This window comes from Nipponia nippon, unplaced genomic scaffold (assembly GCF_047370975.1).
Source record: "Nipponia nippon isolate SJK-2023a ecotype South Korea unplaced genomic scaffold, ASM4737097v1 scaffold_7, whole genome shotgun sequence".
NCBI classification, from domain to species: domain Eukaryota; kingdom Metazoa; phylum Chordata; class Aves; order Pelecaniformes; family Threskiornithidae; genus Nipponia; species Nipponia nippon.
The window spans coordinates 40,982,922-40,995,042 of NW_028262391.1; the positions used below are offsets into that span (position 1 = coordinate 40,982,922).

The following is a 12,121-nucleotide window of genomic DNA, read 5'->3' on the forward strand; positions in this document are numbered from 1 at the left end:
TGTAAGCATGATCCCAGTGAAATTATTCTTAAGTATTGTGTTTTTCATTTCTGGATATCACTGCTTGGCATGATCCACCACAGTGGAAGTATGTTTCCGTGGGGAAGCCCAGGGAGGGGGAGGAGGGAAGGTAAAGCTGTAGTGTAATGTCATATTAAAAATGTCACCCAGCTGAGCGTTATAGGGGCTGTGAGAAGTTCTGCAGCTCCTCACCTGTTGGTGTTGCTCAGGGTATTGTTTGGGGGCTTTTGTTGTGGTGTTTTTTTAACCAAAAGGGTCTCAGTGAACAGGGAAATCACAGGAAAAGAGGAAGAAGAAAATTTAAATGATCCCAGAGTGAACTGTTTTGCTGTTAATACAGAAATACAGAGCAAGACACATTTAATGGGCTCTATTTTTTATTATACTATGCTGAATAATTAAGTTTGAGGCTAAGTGTCACATAGATTTATCTTTTAATTAAAAAAGCATGGTTCACGCATATTTGAGTGGTAGTCCAAATAAATGCAATATAGAAATTTATGTTTGTTTATCTAGGTGTTAATTACCTAGAGATTGTTCTGGATTACTTCTTTTTATAAAGTGTCATAGGCTCATGTCACAAGTAATAAAGCTTAACAGTGGAACCTTATCAATTTGCTAACTATAACGCTATAGTGTGACCTGGAGGAAAGGAGAAAAAAAAACCAACTTTGGAAAACGTTCTCTGCGTGCACCCCGTTCAACACATAAAAACTGCGCGGTGAACAAAGCAATCATTTTTAAAATGTTCTCGTAAGTAAAAGTACAAATATATCTTCAGTGTTTTACAGCCTTTCATACATGTAATTATTTATATAACATACTGTTATTTATGCCCGTGTACTACATGTTGTGCAAAGACAGACATGGTAAGCAACAAAATGTAGTTTACCTGGTGGGCAAGCTATTCATTTAATGTATGAAGTAACACTTGCAAAGACTGAACACTATATTTAAAGCAAGATGTAGCAGATGTAATTTTCTTAATATTTTAAGGGTTTTACAGCGTTGCTAGCAACTAAGAGGATGGGAAAAGCAAACTGAAGTCTAAAGATAAAAGATCATGCATTTCAGTGGTGCAAACAGAGGGAAAAATTGTGTACAGGCGCAAATTGTTCATCAAATTCTCTGTCAGTCTGGTTTTTTCTTTGTTTATGACCAGAATTTATATTACTGCTCCACCGAGCCATGTGGAAGGATGCTGAGCGCAGGCGGAGAAGGCAAACTTCACAGCCCATGCAAGCTGAGGGGCTCTCCACCACTAGTGTAAATCAAATGCCATCCACCGTATCCCCCCAGGGGAGGATCTGCCCCCAGGATTTGAAAGACACAGAAATCTTTTTGGTTTTCTCATAGGTGCAAACACCCCTCTCTTTGGGGTTAATTATTTATGCTTTTCTTAGAGTTCTGATAATTTAAAATACTACCAGGTTTCTATGGCACTGCGTTCTGCAGCAGATGTATCTGAGAACATTCACTTACTGATATCGCAAAGGAATCAATGAAAATTACTCTCTGTGCTCACACTCATTAATTCTTACCTGATATACAGATTCTCAAAATGTGAAGAAGGCTGGAAACAGGGGTTTCTTCTATTTATTACACATCAGTTACCCAGATAGACATAGATACCGCAAGCTTTGTCTCACATGCAGACAGCAGTAGTAGGTAAGTTACATCTCAACAGATGACGTTGAAGGTACATTTGATCTTTAAAAAAAGCTGCTGAATGAGGGATCCTCGGTGATAACTGAAATATTTTAAATTTTAAAGGACTGAAATTGATACATATGTTTATACATATGTAATAACCGTGTGCATATATATGCAAACATATACACACTGCAGTTTTTCTTTTAATAGGAACCTGATTTAACCCCTTAACTCCATATTTAGTGTCCTGATGTGCCCGCTTTTCAATACTGTAGAGAAGCCAATAATGGATATTCAGCATTTCTGAGCATCAGCTAGTTACTGAGGAGCATAAATATGGACCGAGGGGTTGAAAATCTGAGCCACAGGATGTGATGAATCACTGTAGCTCCTGAAATTCCAGCTGCGTAAAGTTGAAATAATTTGATGGTGAATCAGGCCTATTATTAATGAAGCTAGAGAAAAACACCCTTCCCTTTGAAACAGAGAATTTGTGCAGGAAACATGTCCTTAGGTTTTACGAGATATTGCGACACAGAATATGTGATTTCTCTTTAGGTTGTGCCACTGTGCTTCCTTATTATTTTTTAGATTTTATTCTTGGGGGATTGTTTTCTCAATTGTTTTCTGTTTGGAAGAAGTTGATGCATGAATGAGTGAAACACAAGGAGTAATAAAGAAAAATAGAGCTATTAATCCCAACAGAGAAAATCTCTCTTTTGTTAAAAATCTCTCACACAATAGCTGTGACTGTGGTACATCCGTCTTCACTAGAGAATTACTGCTCCCAATTTGTGCTAGTCCTTACCGTGCTGCCGGTGGAAACCAACACCCAGCGCAATGGGAAAAGCGTTCGGTAAGGGTCTGCTCCCAGGGAAGACAACCGGCGATTTTCTAGAAAAAAGGTCTGCTGTGAAAAAAGTAGGTATCTCCGAAGCTACTTATGGTCAATCAGTATTTGCATTGCTTTTACCAAAGCAATGCGTACTTGCCCCATGGAGCAATGTGTTTGTATCTGTGCATCAACTGCCATTTGTATGTCTCCTCTCAAACCTTACTGGTGGTACTGACATCACCAAACCCAGCTTACCTATGCACTAAGGAAAAGTTTCGTTTTCGATTAGCTTTGAAAAACTGGAAGGCTTGTTCATTTTTTCCAAACCATTGATCCACCCCATGCTTCCACAGAGCTAAAGCCTCCAAACACTACTGATTTATGGGAGAAACACCTTGTCCTTAGTATTATAAATGTTGATTCGTTAACACCTACTCCTTCCCTTTCCTTCCATGGGTGGTAATGGCAGAACACTTCTGATGTTCAGAAGGAGCAGAGCCACTATCTGAGTGTCCTGTTGGTTCTCAGGGGTATTTGCTTTACTGGAAACGCTGTCACCTTCCCACGGCCTCATGGCCATGTTCATTTTCAGTTCACTGCAGGGAGTTCAGTAACATCCACCTGAGCAGCAGTCAGTTGCACAGCCTCATGCATTCGCAGTTAAATCATAAATGCTTAAATGAATACAAAAAAGTGCTGATCCTGTCAATATTTCTGTTTGATGGAAGTGGGAGGGGAATCTGGAGAGGTTGCCCTGTGCTTTGGGCTCCATTTGGGAATGATGGTACCCAAAGGTGTGCCTTGCCCAGGTGAAACTGCTCAAGTCCCACTGCTTGGGTAGGGGCTGAGAGATGCTGATTTACTGTCTGGTACTGGCCGCTCCCACCCTCAGCTCTGTAACACGGCACTTGACATCCAGCAATTGCCCAAACACAGCCCGTGTAAGGAAATGTGATACTGCTTGTTTACCCCAAATTGGAGAACAGTGCCTCCACAGAAAACCAAGCCCTCATTTCTTCCAGTTAAAACCATTGCTAATCTCCAACTAACATGAAAAGCACTGAGGCTGGGGGGCAGTAATTCTCACTCCAGTGAGAATGCAAAAGTGAGCTAATGTGGGACAGTATTTGGCTCAGAGATGAAAATTAGACCTCATTAAGTCTTTATTTTTGTCTCATACTGAAAATACTGTTTTCCTCCAATGCTTCAGAAACTTTTATTTCAAAGAAGTACTGCACTAAATGAGGGATGAGTAAATGCTATACATAGGCATATGCTTTAGTCCTGTATGCTGACCATCTCCTTGCCTCGAGCACTGTCTCAGACCAGGTAAGCATCAGCCAGCTTTTGTCTGCAGCCGAAGAGGACACAGTTTCCATTTTATCAGACAAAAATGATGCAGAATACAGCACATATTATTCTATCTACTGATTTTTCCTATTTGGTCAAATAATTCCTTCCAAACCACATGGGTGAAAATATGATATGAAGAACTGACGAATCATGCATGTACCGAAGACCTGACACCACCTTCAGACAGAGCTTCAGGTCAAAGGAGAGACATGTTTTCCTAAGGAGATGGCAAGCCGCCAGGCATGGAGAGGGGGGATTCAGGATGGGACTTCTCCTGGTGAGGTGGGGTTTGAAGCTGGTTCACATGGGACTGTTTGTGGATCTCTGCTTGTCCCCTGCTCCAGACAGGAGAGCTGCCGGGCCATGACACAGTGGCCCAGGCAAGGTGCTGATCTGCACCCACCTCTCTTGTGCCTGACACAGAGCCTGAGCCTCCGACAAGGAACCCAGACCCATGCTTGTAGGGCAGGTCCCAACACTGAGTTGTATCCCAGGACAGGGGCAGAGAGACACGAGGAGAAAAAGGGAGAAAGCAGAGAAAAGCAGACATCAAGATCATCTTTCCCTTCCTTCCTATAGTGATGTAATCCCTAATTTTCACAAATGAGGAAAAATAGTCACAGTGCCTGTCTAAGTATTTGAATTTACCACCATGTTTCCTCTGTGCATTAGAAAAAAAGCAAAAAATCCAACAAATCCAACCCATAGTAAATTCAAATACTGAATTGTAATGTTTGCTTGGTTGCTATTTCTTAGTAGCAACCAACGTGTTAATCACTAGTATATAATTAGATGTCATTTTGGAGCAATTCAAAATCAAACAAAATCTCAACATGCTCTGAACATGTTGTGAAAGTTTACATTACAATTAATTTATGATTACCCAAATGTGCATCCAGTGATCTTAAGTCTTCCTTCATGCATTACAAAGAAAAAAGACAACTTCTATTTCCACATACCTTAATGCCAGAAGGCCCCCAGAGAAAAGGCTCTCCTTTAAATAAATGTATTATTTAAACTCTGTTTAAATAGCTGAGCATGAGATGAAGAAATGAGATGAATTTGATAAACTAGCCCCTGTGTATCCTCGGACCTGTCTCTCTTCCTCTCCTTGTTTTTTTTGTTTCTGTAAACATTTGGGTTTTCTTTGCTGTCTCTTCAGCAGATAGAAAATTAAGGGAAACCAGTATTATTTCATTTCACACCAATTCACTAGAGCCATGAGTTAATTTCAGCACATTTTCCTGAAGGTGAAAAGAAGTGCACATCCTTTTGTCCCAACAGCAAGCCAGTGCCACAAACTGCTGAGTGTTCCCAGCCCTGTCAAAATCAAAGGAACAAGGATGGCTAGCGAGTCATGGGAAATACTGGATGCATTAGTGGATACAGCCAATATGCTGAATTATGGTTGTATAATAAACATACAAGCTGTTGTATTAGGACACAGCTACAGTAATCACAGTAAGTAAAGTTTTAAAAGCACTCACGCTCCTATCCTTTGTTGAAAACAGGGATAATGTACATAAAAAGGTTAACAAATGGCTACTTTAATTTACTCCTCTGCATCTAGAACAGAGAAAACCTTGCTACTTCTGTTATAACAAGCTACCAGCTGATGTCTAGTCTTGCTCTTTATGTATATATCCTATACACGCAAACACAGAACAGGGAGGAAGATTATTTTGGGTGTGAAGCGAGAAAGTTGTTTTATGCTTTAATTGCCCATAATGAGCATGGCAAATGCTGAAAGATGCAAGGAAAAGTCTTGTCCAATAATATAGTTCTTTATTACCTTAGGATCCCATCTTCCTAACTATTTCGAGGATGTTGTTAGCAGAGGAAGGCATATTTTTATTTAACATCTTTATTAATGAGCTAAAGAAAGAAAGAAGTAAACACACTAATTACATTTGCAAATGACAGTACATTAGTAGCTATTGCAAACATCACTAAGGACAGAAATAACAGAGGAAAAAATGGGCAAGAATAAAAAATTTAACTTGAAGAAACACAAAGTCAGATCTGAAGGCAAAAATACTCCATGTTTAGACAAGCAATGGTAGAAAAAACATGGAAGGCAGTAAAGGTGAGGGGGGCCAGGGGCAGGCAGGGGCGAGCAGCTGGGCTCCCCGGAGGCTCAGCAGGGAGCCCTCGGGCAGGGGCTGGGAAGGGTGCGGGGGTGTTTTGGGGCATCAGCCGGCACCTCCGTAGCCCCCACTAGCAGAGACCAGGGGAAACAACATTTTTCCTTTTTTTTTAAAGACGAAAGCCTGAACCCCATGCCTGGAATTCAGAAGCGGGCAAAGACCAGCAGTAAAGCATGGGTTTCCCCGGCGCGCTGGGCTGCACAGGCAGCTCTCCCCAGCTGGGCACAGCCCTGCCTGCAGCCAGGTGCTGGGGACCAGCCCGGGCCCGGGTGTTTGCAGCCGCCCAGCCCCGGGCTATAAAGGGGTGAGGCTCAGCAGAGGCTGCCTGCCCGGCGGGCATTGGGCAGGTTGCAGGGCTGTCCTGCTGCCTCCTGGGGTGAAGGAAACAAAAGGGACTGCTTCTAGGTGTGTTTCTTCATTGCCGAGGGGACACTCATGCAGCAGGTGCTTTGTTGGTGACACTGGTAAGTACCTAAACGATAAAAATTAAGAGAGGAGAGAGCTCTGTGGGAATGGTCTGAAAGAGTCCAGGAGCAACGAGATAAAACTGACTAAAGGCAAACTTCCCAAGTACAGCTCTTCTAAACTCTTTAATAAGCTCCCAGGAGAACGGGTAGATGAGCAGTCACTCCAGTGACTTAAAATTAGACTGGATACAACAGGGAGTAATGTGCCTATGCCTGAAGTCAGAGGGGCAGAACCCCCCGGTACTGAGGGGGCTGCACTCCCTCCTGTGGACTGCTGCTGCCTGCTGTGGGACGTGCTGTGGGCTTGGGGTGCTCCTTGCTTACCTGCCTGCTTGATCTGTGCCAAACACGGGTTCCCTAGTTTAGCTGTACAGCTGCTGGTTATTGCTGCTTAATTTCACAAAAGTTGCAAACTGTAATTAGTTAAGGGCTATCTAATGAGTTATAATGCAGGAAGCAACCACAGTTGCCTATATACCAGTGAACCACAGTGTTATGTGTCATCCTTACCCTGTTAATGATGTCAAAAGCAAAAATAAATCAACCTTCTCCCCCAGTCCCCTGGAGCATGAATAACCTGGTACAGTTCCTTTCCCAGAAACACTCCTAGAGACTTTAAAGTCACAGCCTTGTTACTTTAAGTTGCAGTTATGTGGATGTTGTTCGAAGTTTTAGCAGCTGTGAGAGGGAGCAGACTTGCTGTCCTGAAGTACTCCCTTCCACCTCAGACTGGGGACAGCATGTGCCACGCTATAGTGTGCCACTTTGACAGGTTGCGATAGAGCTGCACACATCAACTCTCCAGTTGCTCGGCTGCGAAGGCAACAAGGACCGTGCACCTCGATGGCACTGCGTGAGTGATGACAATAACAGTTCAAGCTAATGCCAATCACAGTGGTGACTTTTGCTATAGTGTTACTTGTGCAGTGGCAATTGAATTGAAACTGCCACATCAGTTTGCATTAGGCTACTTAGCAGCTGATGTGGCTTCTCACTAGCACAGCAAAGGGGAGGGAGTGTGGCTCTGGTGAAGCCTCTGAGAAGTCAGGTTTCTAACCAGGACTGGGAGCACAACCACACTCAGCTACAGAAGTTGTAAACTGGCTGTCTGGAAAACAATTTCCTTTGATATTTCAAACTTAAAACTTTTTTTTTCCCCTGAAAAAATGGTAAGGTGGTAGCCTGTGAGTGTCCAGCTGCAGAGTTCTCTTTCTGTAGCTGGAGCAGCTCTGCTGAGCACCCATGTTGTGCCCAGCACACCCAGGACTTTGCCCCTGTGTCACAGGGTGGGCAGCGAAGGTGGATGTGGATGGCAGCATTGAGGTCTCCCTACATGGAGCTTGTTGGGGGCAGAGAGTTGCCATGAGATGGGTGTTTGTCCCCAGTCCTGTGTACTACCTGCAGCGGGTGTGAAGGAGGAGTTTTCCCCTGCAGCTCAGGGGTGCCTGGTTTGGGGCTGGAGCCTGGTTTGTCTGGCGATGACCGTGGTCTGATCTGCGCTCCCCGCCTGCGTGTGCTCTCACCTCGAGGTGGGAGGATCAATATCTCATTACCTATGGCCCTGCTTCTCCAGTGCCTCACATTTTGTGGGGTTTAATGTAATATCCCCACTCTTCTAAAAATTTCAATATTTGAAACACTGATCTGAGCAGCATAAATCCATTTTTTTTTTTTGGTGAGGTGAATTAGCTAAGCAGCTTTATTTTTTCCAGTTGTAGAATCATTCCAATGCTTATTTTGACCAGCCTTGGCTTAAAAAAGACTTCATCTTTAAAAATCCAATTTTACAAACAGTTAGTCTTTAGTGTGGACTGTTGCTTTTTAGTAATTTGGAGGAAAAAATTAACGGCTGATATATTTAATTTTCAGACACAGCTACTGCATGTTTAAAGTGTCTTTTTCTTATAATTTTATTGTCAACAATATAGGTTGAACACTGCAGAGATATTGCTCTTGCAGGCTTGCAAGATTAAAATCATGGTATTTCTGAAGGGGCTGTTATAGTGTCTGTGGAGCTGTCTGCTACTGCATGGCTCTGAACTAATTCAATGACTATATACTTTAAATATCAGTACAACAGCTTGTTTTCCAACTAGACAGAAAGCTCCAAATCTAATGTTAGTATTCTTACTGACCTCGAAAGAGCAGCTGAACATGCTTAGCTTTCATTTTACTTCTTTCTTTAAACATGGCTAAAGAGCAAAGGCTCTGAATCTGTGTAGTGTAACTTGAAACTAATGGGTAATTAATGTACAGTCAGATCTGCAGTAACTCCAGGGTATGAGTACCTAGATTTTGCCTTTCTTCCCAGGACCTACTTTCTTTGAATCCTTTTATATCTGTATCTCTCACTTACATGGGTTAGTGTGTGTTTAAGCTGTGAATAATGGTTGAATTCATTCCTGCATGGGCAATACTGTATCCCTTTAAAGTAGATCATTATTCTGTATGGCGTAAATAGTGTTATCCAGTTGATATGCTTTAAGGCTAACGAACCAAAGTCTACCATCTAAGAAGCCAGATAACAAGACATGTTTCTCCACTGGTTTATTTTGACATATTAATTAATGAAAACCAAGATTCCTGTCTGAGACGGAAATACACTTCTGTAATTCCTATCTGGTTTCGGCAGTTTTCTTCACTGTTGCTCCGTAACACTTGCTAATGTGCGTAGGGGAACGAGTCTCCCAGTGATCTGGGTAATGGAGTGCTTTTGCATGCTCTGGGGAGTGTGTGTATGTGAAAGGCAGCTCCTTGAGCTGTGATGGGGAGCAGCCCAGCCCACGGGTAGGGGCAGGCAGGAGTCCAATGCTCCCAAACTTCCCTGGCTCTGTCCTGCCTGGCTACTTGCCCTGAAGATCTTTTGGCTGTGTATTTGTTATGGCAGTGCCTGAGGCCCATCAGGCATGGGAACACTGTGTTTGTCTGTGCAGGGAAAGCTATGTGTTGCCTCGGCAGCGTGGATGGAGATCTGGGTAGGAAGAAGGAGCTGAGGACAGGAGGTGGAAGGCAGAGCAAGAGGTTCCTGGGCAGGTGAGCCCCTTCATCAGCAGGCATGCGCTGGAACATGTCCCCATGGCTGTGAGAGGGGACCTTCCAGCACTGGCTAGTCCCTCCGGCAGTCATGCAGCCCAGGGTTTTACACTTCTGAATCTGGGAACCTGATTCTCCCTGGCCTGCGCTTATATCGTGGTTTAGAGTCCTGCCAATTCCAAACGTGAGACACTCATAAACCTGGCTTGGGAAGCATAAGGTTAAGTGAAAAGATAGAAAGTTACTTTCTTGTAGTTTTTTGACCCTTTAGGGTATATTGGCTGCAAGCTAAAGCTTCCTTGCAACTGTCAGCTGGATGACTACCTCTTCAAAACAAAAGCAGGTCTCAGACTTGGACTTTAAGTAGATCAAGGCTGTGAGGACAACTGAATGCCAAGGTGTAGTGGAATTTATTTGGAGAGGGAGCAAAAAGCCATCCATGGCTTACAAGAATGGAGTCTGCTTACGAGAGTATGCTCTGCATGCATTCTTCAGAATAAATGGCTACCAGAATATGTCACAACACAAAATTGCACAGAGGGAAAGAGTTTGTAGCATCTTTTCTGTGTGTTTTCCCAGTCTCTGAGGAGTTTTCTGACCCACCTTTCTGTGGCAGGCTGCTGCTCCCTTGAAGATCACCTCAATTCCAGGGAGTCTTCTAACCTGGGGCACACTTCAGCAGAAACACCTGAAATACTCTTTGGTGTTGGCATTGCCCTGTAGCATTCTGCTTTGTGTTGTGAGTTATTCCCTTTGGAGTCCAAGTACTGAGAGTTATTACATCTTTAAAGGCCTGCAGAGTTTGAGGAAAAGTAATTGGTTTGTCGCTCCAAACCTCTTGGTGGAATTATGTCAGGGGAAAAAAGCTTTTCAACTTAATTTTCTATCTATATTTGGAGCCGCTGGCATAAATTCAGCCTGTACCATATACCCACAAGCTCCGCAAGTGTGTGCAACTGAGTATTACTACAGCATATCTAGTTGGGATAGCCAGTAGGACTCTTTGCTAGGTGCAAGACTTTTCCGCTCTCCAGAACAACTGTTTTATGCAGCACATGGCAAGTCTGTTTTTCATCTTTACTAGTAAGTTGTTCAATTGCAGTTTTATGTTAATGTAAAAGCTAATTAATGCTGTACATTAACTATGCATAATGCTTTCCAAGAACAAAAGGAACCAAATCCCAAATCATATCTTACTCTCCTGTTCTGACTTTGTGTATTTCCTTGTTTCTTAAGCTACAAAAGCCTGCTTGTTTCATGCTACAAAACTTCCAGGTTCATCAGCTGTAGTTTTGGGAGCCACTGAGACATCTTAAAGTTTTTCATCTACCTCTAAGGTCAAATGTGCTGTTTCAGTAGGTGAAAGCCTGAGACCCTGGTAAGGAAGGCCAAAGTTTCCTTTCTGATGGTTTTATACGGGCTGTTGGCTGCAATCAAATGCCACCATCCTCCAAAGTCTTCTGGTTCATGAACCAAGCAAAGCAGGTGCTCTGCAGTGACAGGACAGATGGGGTGAATGTCACTGTGGTGTGGCTTTTCTGATGAGTCATTGCAGAGGACTTCTTAGGAACAAACTTGCATGGCAACAAAGTGTGTAATAACTAATAGGTGAATGGGATATGTTATATGGTCCTTTTTGCCAAAGTTTCATCACTCCAGTATGAAGCTTTAAAGTATGATGCTGAAACCAACAGCCTTAATGGTCCCAGTCTAATTCACTTTGTCCCCTCAATGAATCAGATGGACTTTGACCTCTTCCCTTGCCTTGACAGTCAGAAGCACCTGCTTTGTTCTGTGTGGGGCTTTTAATGGGCATCTTGTGTGCCTGGTGGGCAGGAAGAAAGCCATGATGGGTGCCTCAGTCCTGCATTGTCCATAAGCACCATCTGGGAACAGTGCAGGACAACTGGACTACCAAATGCTTGTAAAAGCTGCTGCTTAGTCAAAGCAGGGGAAAGCTAAAATCTGCTTTAAATACCCTGAAATAACGTTTCTCTTGTCTCAGTGCTTTCCCAGCTGCTTCAGGCCTTTCCTTCTCATGTTTCCCTTCTCACCAACATGAGTTTCACAGGATGGTTTTATCTGATCTATGGCACAGATTTGTTTTTTCCAGGTTTTTGTGCTAAATGACTTGGCAACTCTGGTCTTTGAATAACTTGAAAAGGTGGAATTGTATGGATCTCTCAAACCCGTCGCTCTTCCTGGAATTTAACATTGAAATAATTCAGTTCATGGTTTAATCCAGTGAATTATGTCTGCTAAGATCTCTGCTTACAATTCTAGGTAGGGGAGATCAAGCAAATCCAGGTTAAATATGCCCCTTGTTCTGACAGAACCTCTCTGGACCTTCACTAAACTACTATCAAAGGGAAGCTTACTCCTTTGGGGTCTAAACCAGCCTGTTTTTCCCATGAGTCTTATTAATTGAAGCTGGAGCAGGACTGAGCCCTACAGTTGCAGAGCTGATCTTTGCATTTGATGATATTGTCAAAAGTTGTGAATAAATCAAAGACAATGTAGGTACTTTGGTAAAACATGGTTGGCCTGTTTCCAGACACTTTCCTGAGTTTCATTAGACCTGGGCAGGTGATTCCTCATTAAATGGTGATTTC

The 12,121-nt window shown here is 43.0% G+C and overlaps 1 long non-coding RNA gene across 1 annotated transcript in view; it reads left to right on the forward strand.

Moving 5' to 3' along the window:
- Positions 1-6,364: 6,364 nt before the first annotated feature.
- LOC148051028 (uncharacterized) overlaps positions 6,365-12,121 on the forward strand; it is a 34,926-nt gene continuing 29,169 nt past the window's right edge. Inside the window, exon 1 of the long non-coding RNA XR_015700486.1 lies at positions 6,365-6,473. This is a non-coding gene — a long non-coding RNA (uncharacterized LOC148051028). The remainder of the gene's footprint in view (positions 6,474-12,121) is intronic.